The sequence below is a fragment of the Limulus polyphemus genome, unplaced genomic scaffold (genome assembly GCF_000517525.1).
Source record: "Limulus polyphemus unplaced genomic scaffold, Limulus_polyphemus-2.1.2 Scaffold4627, whole genome shotgun sequence".
In the NCBI taxonomy this organism is placed as follows: domain Eukaryota; kingdom Metazoa; phylum Arthropoda; class Merostomata; order Xiphosura; family Limulidae; genus Limulus; species Limulus polyphemus.
Genome location: NW_013670237.1, coordinates 30331 through 39204, shown reverse-complemented (window position 1 = coordinate 39204; position 8874 = coordinate 30331). Strand labels below are relative to the sequence as shown.

The window sequence follows — 8874 nt, the reverse complement described above, 5'->3', positions numbered from 1 at the left end:
TCTTCATTCCCCATTCAAGCCGTCTCCAGCCATTATTAGTCTCAAAGTGGGTTCCTCGTCACCGAATTTCAATGTGGCTTTGCTCTAAAACAAACAAACAAGTAACAATAACTAAGTTGTTTCAACAACTAAAATAAACTAGAGAATAGTGTTTTTAGGGGGTTAAGACGAAATCTATAATAGTAAAAGAGCCTTGCTGTGTTGTCTGGGACCTCCATAGCTTTATGAGGGAAAAACATAGAGACCTGAAACTTTTACACATACTAAGGGGATTCTGAGAATGTGCACATGAGTAATATCTTTTAGATTTGACTCATAAAACTTTCGGCCAATTTTTTGCCCTTAAGCCCCATAATGCTGCTTCCTGAAGGTCTATAAAAAGTATCAATTTTTTTTCTAAATCTTACTTATTGAATGAACAACATACAAAGGTTTTCTGCCAAATAATATTTCTCAACACAAATATAGGAATAAAAATACAAATTTGAGAATTTAAAAAAAGTTGAATTGAATTAAGTTTGGGAAAGGCAACAAACAACGGGAAGAAAAATATAAATTAGAGAATATTGGAGAAAAGGAAGAAAAAACGAATCTGAGAAGCTAAATTAAAACTATTTCCTTTTAAAAAGAGTTGAATTCAATTAAGTTCGGGAAATGGCAACAGACAAATCAATTAAAGAATTGCTGCACTGGGGTAGCTATAGAAGTAATTAAGATAATGGAGGCGCTTGACTGGTACACTGAGACCTCTGTGAATCATGAGGAGACCTTAGAATCCCGCAGCTCCGGAGCGTGGGTATTTTATGTTAGTATTTAAATAAGATAGAGAAAGTAGCATAGCCAGGATTTCCACTCGGGGTGGGCTGGGGTGGGGGCAGACAAATTTAAGGGGGCCAATAAATTAAAAAGCTGAAATTGATCTAAATTTTCAATAAAATAATCATTAAATTAAATCAAATGTAATAGTGTTTATATAAGTTTTATTTTTCTACTAAGTGATACAAAACGAATTTATTATATAAGAACTAAAACATAATATGTGGTCAGTATGCCTAGAATTTCAGGGGGCCGGGTCCCCTTGACTACGCCTCTGGATTGAGATAATTATGCTTTGTTATTAATTGCTAACTATTATTTAAGAAATTTAAACTGATACTTCACGTTAAGCCGGATGTAATGGTTATCTAGTAAAACCAACTCACAGAATTAAGATCTATATATAATAATAATATTAAATTACATAGAAAAGTTTGAAAGCTCAATTCGTTTATCAATTTAAATCCCTTGTGGCGCTATATCTCTGTGTATGTAATGTTTTAAAATATTACATAATGAAAGAATGTTCTAACTGTTTTAGCTTATGAATCTTCTTTCACTCGCGGTATATGTGCGAACTTATAACGCTAAAACTGGGTTTTGATACTCACGGTGGACACACCACAGACAGCCCATTGTGTAACTTTGTGCTTTACTACAAACGAACAAACAAATCTTTGATTTATAGAATATCTTAGCCTGTGTATTCGATGTCCATACACTAAACACGATACCCTATCAATAAAACAAAACACGTTTCTTCTAAATGGCTGGAGTGTAATGCTAAAACTGGAGTAGTGAGTTTTTATATATGTTTCTAATTCAGTGAAATTCTTCTTTGTGAATATATTGCTTTAATTTTTTTTATTAACTCGTTTCCTTTAAATCGGTTATTGATTTAGGCTACTCCTGAAGCTAAGTTTAAATCCATCGGACATTATTATGATTAAACTGAAGGTATCAGTACAGGTAATTCTTTAGTATTTGTATTTGCAAATCCAACATAAATGTTTTTGTTTTTGTGTAAGGAAATTACTACTAACATAAAAAACAAAGAAGATATTTTTCATTTAAAAAATCAAAAGTCCATATGACATTTGTTTTAAAGTGTTTTTCATTATCGTACGTCTAAACTGTCACAAAAAAGTATACGTTTGTGTACCACCTGTTGATCCCACTTTAACATGGTGAAACACAACAAAAGTATACGTTTCTGTACCACCTGACAATACCAATTTAACATGGTGAAACACAACAAAAGTATACGTTTTTGTACCACATCATGATCCCACTTTAACATGGTGAAACACAACAAAAGTAAACGTTCCTGTACCACCTGTCGATCCCACTTTACCATGGTGAAACACAACAAAAGTGTATGTTCGTGTGTACCAGCTGACGATCCCACTTTAATATGATGAAACACAACAAAAGTGTATGTTCGTGTGTACCAGCTGACGATCCCACTTTAATATGATGAAACACAATAAAACTATACATTTGTATTCACTTGATGATCCCAATTTTGACAGGTGAAACGTCGTTATGTAAACTTGTTGTTTCGTACTAACAGGTCCTGGTAAGTTTCGATTTTTAAACCTGGTGTTAATGAATATTAACGTGCTAGCATTTTGACAAACAAAGTTCAGTACACAGCCTTATCAATGTCTAATTAAACACCCACTCCAGAAAGTATACTAATTTATTAAATGAACAAACATGAAGCAAAGGGTAAAATACTACTATTAGTGTAATTCAACCTGCCCTTTACAACACCAAAGCCAAAAACATCTTATATGGTGAAGAATGTTGATGAAGTTTTCCCTAAACAATAGTTGTTTGCGATGCTTTCCCGAGGAAACAATCAAAACTGGATCACACGTGCTCGGTAGGGTTTATATCTGATGATTATCCCGGACACGAGAGAGTAGTAACGCCAAACATTGAAGCAATGATTTCGTGACTCGGGGTGAATGAGAAGGAGTCCCATCTTTCATCAAAACACTGCCTTTTATGTTAAGTTCATCCTTAGCATAGACGGATAGAACTACGATGTATGAAATAGCAGTAACCTCTCTTCGTCTATCATCAGATGTAATCATCCAGTTGCATGAACGGCACCCACAGCATAACAGGAATGCTGACATTATTTGTCGGGTTCTGGCATGGCCACGTGGTTAGGGCTCTCGACCCGCAATCTGAGGGTCGCGAGTTCGGATCCCTGTCCCACCAAACATGCTCGCTCTTTCAGCCGTGGGGGCGTTATAATGTGTCTGTCATTCTCACTATTTGTTGATAAAAGAGTAGCCCAAGAGTTGGCTGTGGGTTGTAATGACTAACTGACTTCCCTCTAGTCTTTCACTACCAAATTAGGGACGGTTAGTACAGATCGCCCTCGTGTTGTAGCTTTGCGCGAAATTCAAAACATAACAGGTCAAATCAAATCTTTTTCTCGTGGTTAGCAGATGGTTCAAAGAGTTCCTGAAAAGTTGATCACCAAACTAAGATGCGTTCCCTGACCACACAGCGTTCAGATCTGCAATCATGAGAAGAAAAAATAATATCCCAAGAGGCAGAAGGGAGTGATAGTATCTGCGATGTCCATTGTTGTCGAGACGTACGATAGTGACTGGAGTGAGGAGTGTGTTCCGTTTAAACGTTCTACCATTGTTGACCATGCTATGAATATACTTTTTAATGGTGTTGAAACACACTTGCACATGTGTTGTAACACTTTCAGGTCTACTAGTCGAATACTGGTTTTTATTAATAATATTGTCCTTTCTCTGAAATGTGGCTTACCTAACAACATTAATATCACGGTGTAACTTTACAAACTTAGTTGAATCATTTAAATATATTCAGCTTTTCTTAAATATTCGTCTTTATCCAAATTTGCAATACCATTTCCTTTGTCAGATTTAGAAATAACAAAACCATCCTTTTTATTCAAAGCTGTTAATTCCTCTAAATTAAAATTTAGAAATCTTCTATATCCACAAGTATTATTATTGAAAGAAATCAACAGTATACCACTAATTGGCGTTCTCACCTTACTTAATATTTCATTTGAATTAGACCAACTTGGGTGATGTAACAATGATCGCTTATTTGTTTGTTTTGAATTTCGCGCAAAACTACACGAGAGCTATCTACGCTAGCCGTCCCTAATTTAGCAGTGTAAAACTAGAGGAAAGGCAGCTAGTCATCACCACCCACCGCCAACTCTTCGGCTACTCTTTTTACCAACAAATAGTGGGATTGACATTATAACGCCCCCACGGCTGAAAGGGCGAGCAGACAATGATCGCAAAAATTATTCAAACTATACAAAATGATCTTCAAACTTAAGCCTATTTGGATACTGAATTTTTAAATCCTGGGCTAAAAACTATTTTCAATACCACTCAAAGCATATTTTGAATAATCAAAGATAAGATCGTAAGATTGTTCTACGAACAAGTTCGTGAATAAGCGATGTAAAACACGTACATTTAAAGTTCCCAAATATCTTGTTACTACCTCTTCATATATTGGTAAATATTCTTTATTAAAAATCAGTTAAAAATATTCTTCAAAGGTTATATCCTCAGATAGAGTTAAGGTGTGCTTTTAAATCTAATTGTCGCCCAAATATATTTTTTTGTGAGATTTAAAGACCACATTTCTGCATTATATTCATCAAATTTAGTTTATACATTTACCTATCCCTGCTTTCAGTAAGGCTGTATCGGATCCATTTAAAAAAATGTTTAACTCATATAAAATAACATGCGAATTTTTAAACCGCTACTACGTCGAGAGTATTTGAACTTGCCCTAAGAGAATGCGTCTATTCCAACCAGTTTAAGATCTTAGCTAGGACCAATGATGAACCGAGTTCTAGATAAAAGCGAGTTTTTATTATTATTCACAGACTGAGGCCAGAAATCAACCCAGTAGGATCAGTTAGTAAGTTACTTTTAAAAGGTTTCAGTTTTTAACACTTCTATTCGTAGCTACAGATCTGGCCTATCGATTTTCGGGCCCCCAGGCTGTGCAGAAACTGTTGTTATTCACCATCAATGGAACTACATTGTCACATATATATAGTGTTTACAGCGGTATTTCAAGTGACAGACTGATCTCCTGCTGACTTTGATCACTCTTCCATTGATCCACTGTGCGATTTTGTGAAAATACAGTTAATTCCCGAGATACTTGTGTTCGTGGCATTGCTGTGTATTTTCCGTCGTCTTGACCGAGCTAGACCTGTAATTACAAGTCGTGGTTATTTGCATATAACGTTTTATATGGTCGTTTTATATTCTCCGGGAGTGTACACTTACCATTGATAAGCTGTATATATTCATAGTTATTTGCTGAAATTCTAACCAGTTACGAGTAAAGATGCTCTCGTGGACGAAATAAAAATGTTATAGAAATATAAGTTTGAAAAATGCATGGAAAACTTACGGAATACAGTATTTGACTCTTTGTTGAAAGATGACTAATATATTCATTACATTTATCACACGTTTTTTTTTTTTACTTTGAAAACTATCCTTGACGTTTGAGAGGGAAATGGTCCCATTTATTGAACATGTAATTTATATGCTACTTCAGTGAATGAAGAAAAAAAAACGCTTTCGAATGTCTTTAAGGCCTAGAAACGTGACGTCACTGTATACCAATAATGATGTAGTGTTTACAGTCATCTGGTGTGTGATGAAGCTAGTATGTTCGTCCAACTTTATATTTTTACAGAGAAAAAAAAACGTTTGATGCTGTACAACCTTATCTATAAATCAACTTTCTGTCCCTCGCATTAATTGCAGGGCCTATTTATTGTAATGTAAAGCATATAAACTACCTTATCTATAAATCAACTTTCTGTCCCTCGCATTGATTGCAGGGCCTATTTATTGTAATGTAAACTCACATTTCAAGAAGTACAAATAATAACACCACTAATTAGGACTGATTTCCCCTGAATATCAGCCCTCATCGGCTCAGCTATGTCAACCATAGGAGAAGTTATCCAAAAAAAAATTCAAATAGTTAAGGATCATTTTAATCACTATAGCTGTATCAAAGATGATGACACCACAATCTGTCCCTTCACTCATATTTTCATTGAAACCTTGTGGAATCAATCTAGAACCTGGAATCAGTGATCTCCGATCATTGGGTTTCATTTCTGTCAGAAAAACAACTTTTATTCTTTGCTTATTTCTTTCATGTAGCGTGAACCCTAATTTTTCTAAAACTTACTATCTCTTTAAGATAATTTCCCATACCTGTTTGTAGAAATCAATTAGCTTAACACCTCTTTTTTAATAAGTCTCCAGGTGTCACCTTTATTTTACTTAAACACTTAAGTATACTTTTATTTATTTATTGTTTAAACATTTCTAAAGCAAAGTATCCCTAACACCTTTTTACATAACTCTCTCGTCGCCGGCTACATTGTACCGGAAAAGGAACACACTTACAACAGTACATGGAAAAATAAACTAAACCATTTCCTGGAAGACCAGATGACCTTTATGACGTCACTCAACCCCTCTTTATATATCACTCAATCGATTACACCATCGATTCCCAGTTTGCCCCTGAAGAAGAAAGGTTCCCCTTTCCAAATCGCTCAGGTTATAGGGTTTTTATCATTCTGTATCAAGATTGATTGAAATCACATTGATGGTAACACTGTAAAAAATTTTATCGGGCTAAGCTCGGCTATAAGGTTGTATTAGATAATCTATGTGATTGTCAAACTTTATAACGCATAGTGATATAGGATAAGTATCACTAATAGCTACAGAAATATAACACACGTCAGTTGTGCTTATACCTATATTTATCTATCCTATTGGGTATATATACCACTACCTGAAAGTACTTTGAGTTAAGAGCGAACTGCCTTTTATTGAGAGTAAGACTTTCACACACGATATCATAAATCATATACGTCTTTGTGTCATTTGTCAGTTCTTACTTACGTAATGATCTAAAGCAAATTGGTTTATTTCTTATATAAAGAAACAAGTAAGCCCTCATCAACATAATTGTTATTCAGGACACTAAAGAAATTAGTAAAGAGTTATTAGTTTCCACATTTCATTGTAGTTCTTTGTATACTTCAATGTCGTTCTTGGTATACTTCAATGTAGTTCTTTGTATACTTCAATGTAGTTCTTTGTATACTTCAATGTAGTTCCTTGTACACTTCAATGTAGTTCTTTGTATACTTCAATGTAGTTCTTTGTATACATCAATGTAGTTATTTGTATACTTCAATGTCGTTCTTTGTATACATCAATGTAGTTATTTGTATACTTCAATGTCGTTCTTTGTACACCATAATGTCGTTCTTTGTGCGCTTCGATGTAATTATTTGTATACTTCAATGCCGTTCTTTGTGCGCTTCGATGTAGTTCTTTGTACACTCAATGTAGTTATTTATATACTTCAATGTCGTTCTTTGTACACCATAATGTCGTTCTTTGCGCACTTCAATGTAGTTCTTTGTGCACTCAATGTCGTTCTTTGTATACTTCAATGCCGTTCTTTGTGCGCTTCGATGTAGTTCTTTGTGCACTCAATGTAGTTATTTGTATACTTCAATGTCGTTCTTTGCGCACTTCAATGTAGTTCTTTGTGCACTTCAATGCCGTTCTTTGTATACTTCAATGTCGTTCTTTGTGCGCTTCGATGTAGTTCTTTGTGCACTCAATGTAGTTATTTGTATACTTCAATGTCGTTCTTTGTATACTTCAATGTAGTTCTTTGTGCACTTTAATGTAGTATTTTGTGCCCCTCAATGTAGTTCTTTATGCACTTCAATATACTTCAATGTAGTTTTTTGTGCACTTCAATGTAGTTCTTTATGCACTTCAATATACTTCAATGTAGTTTTTGTGCACCTCAATGTAGTTCTTTATGCACTTCAATATACTTCAATGTAGTTTTTTGTGCACTTCAATGTAGTTCTTTATGCACTTCAATATACTTCAATGTAGTTCTTTGTGCACTTCAATGTAATTCTTTGTATACTTCAATGTAGTTATTTGTGCACTTCAATGTAGTTATTTGTGCACTTCAATGTCGTTCTTTGCGCACTTCAATGTAGTTCTTTGTGCACTTCAATGTAATTCTTTGTATACTTCAATGTAGTTATTTGTGCACTTCAATGTAGTTATTTGTGCACTTCAACGGCAACATAAAGAAGTATGAAAGATTCAAAATTACTCGTTTTATTTATTTATTGCTCTATTATTTATCCATGTTTTTATTAATTCTAAAATTGTTATACAATTATCAACAACATCCTATCGGTCAAAATAAGCACTTTCTTTTTCTCAAACCTACTGCTTAGGAGACTATAAATTCCTTACCAGCTATCCTACATTCCAATCCGATACCTTTTGCCACATATTAGGAATCAAATAACATACTTCAAGGCTTAACCGTGCATAATACAGAGTAAGTTTAAGGTGAACCATCGTTTACACTTTTTATTTTGGTTAAATTCCTTTTTAACATGATTAAGTTCCTCTTCTATCTGCATATCTGATTGATTAACGATTTACAATTTTTTAGCTTTGTGTAGAGTATTTATCACGAAAACAAACTTGGTAGATTGAAATAACTAAGTAAGATGTCAAACCAATTCATTCTTGAGAAGTTGGTGTTACAACTCACATTCGTCTGAACATAGTGCGCCTTAACCACACGTCTGAGAACGAGGTTATTTAAGTCGCGTGGTTTATCGAACTAAAGTTGAAGCGCGTTTCCCTGTCAAATAGTTTATCGTGTGGTGCAGCATAATGGTGCAGGAAAACGGGAATGCCAGGGGAGCACGGCAGAACGTTAAAACAACAACAAAAAGTACCAGTATTCACGTTCTAAAACAACAGTTATAAATATTTTTTTAATTAATTAACAGATAAGCAGTTACCATCGACGAATTAGAAAAATATCCAACTAGGTTATACAAAAAAGGCAAAGACAAGCAGATTGACCATAAATTATAAATATCAACAACAACAACAAACCAATAATGGCTGGAAACGGCTT

At 34.4% G+C, this 8874-nt stretch overlaps 1 protein-coding gene across 1 annotated transcript in view; it reads right to left on the bottom strand.

Moving 5' to 3' along the window:
- The window catches only part of LOC106471442 (cAMP-dependent protein kinase type II regulatory subunit-like), a gene marked incomplete at its 3' end in the record, with an annotated part of 59116 nt that overhangs the window by 49379 nt on the left and 863 nt on the right, over positions 1-8874 (bottom strand). The window lies entirely within an intron of this gene.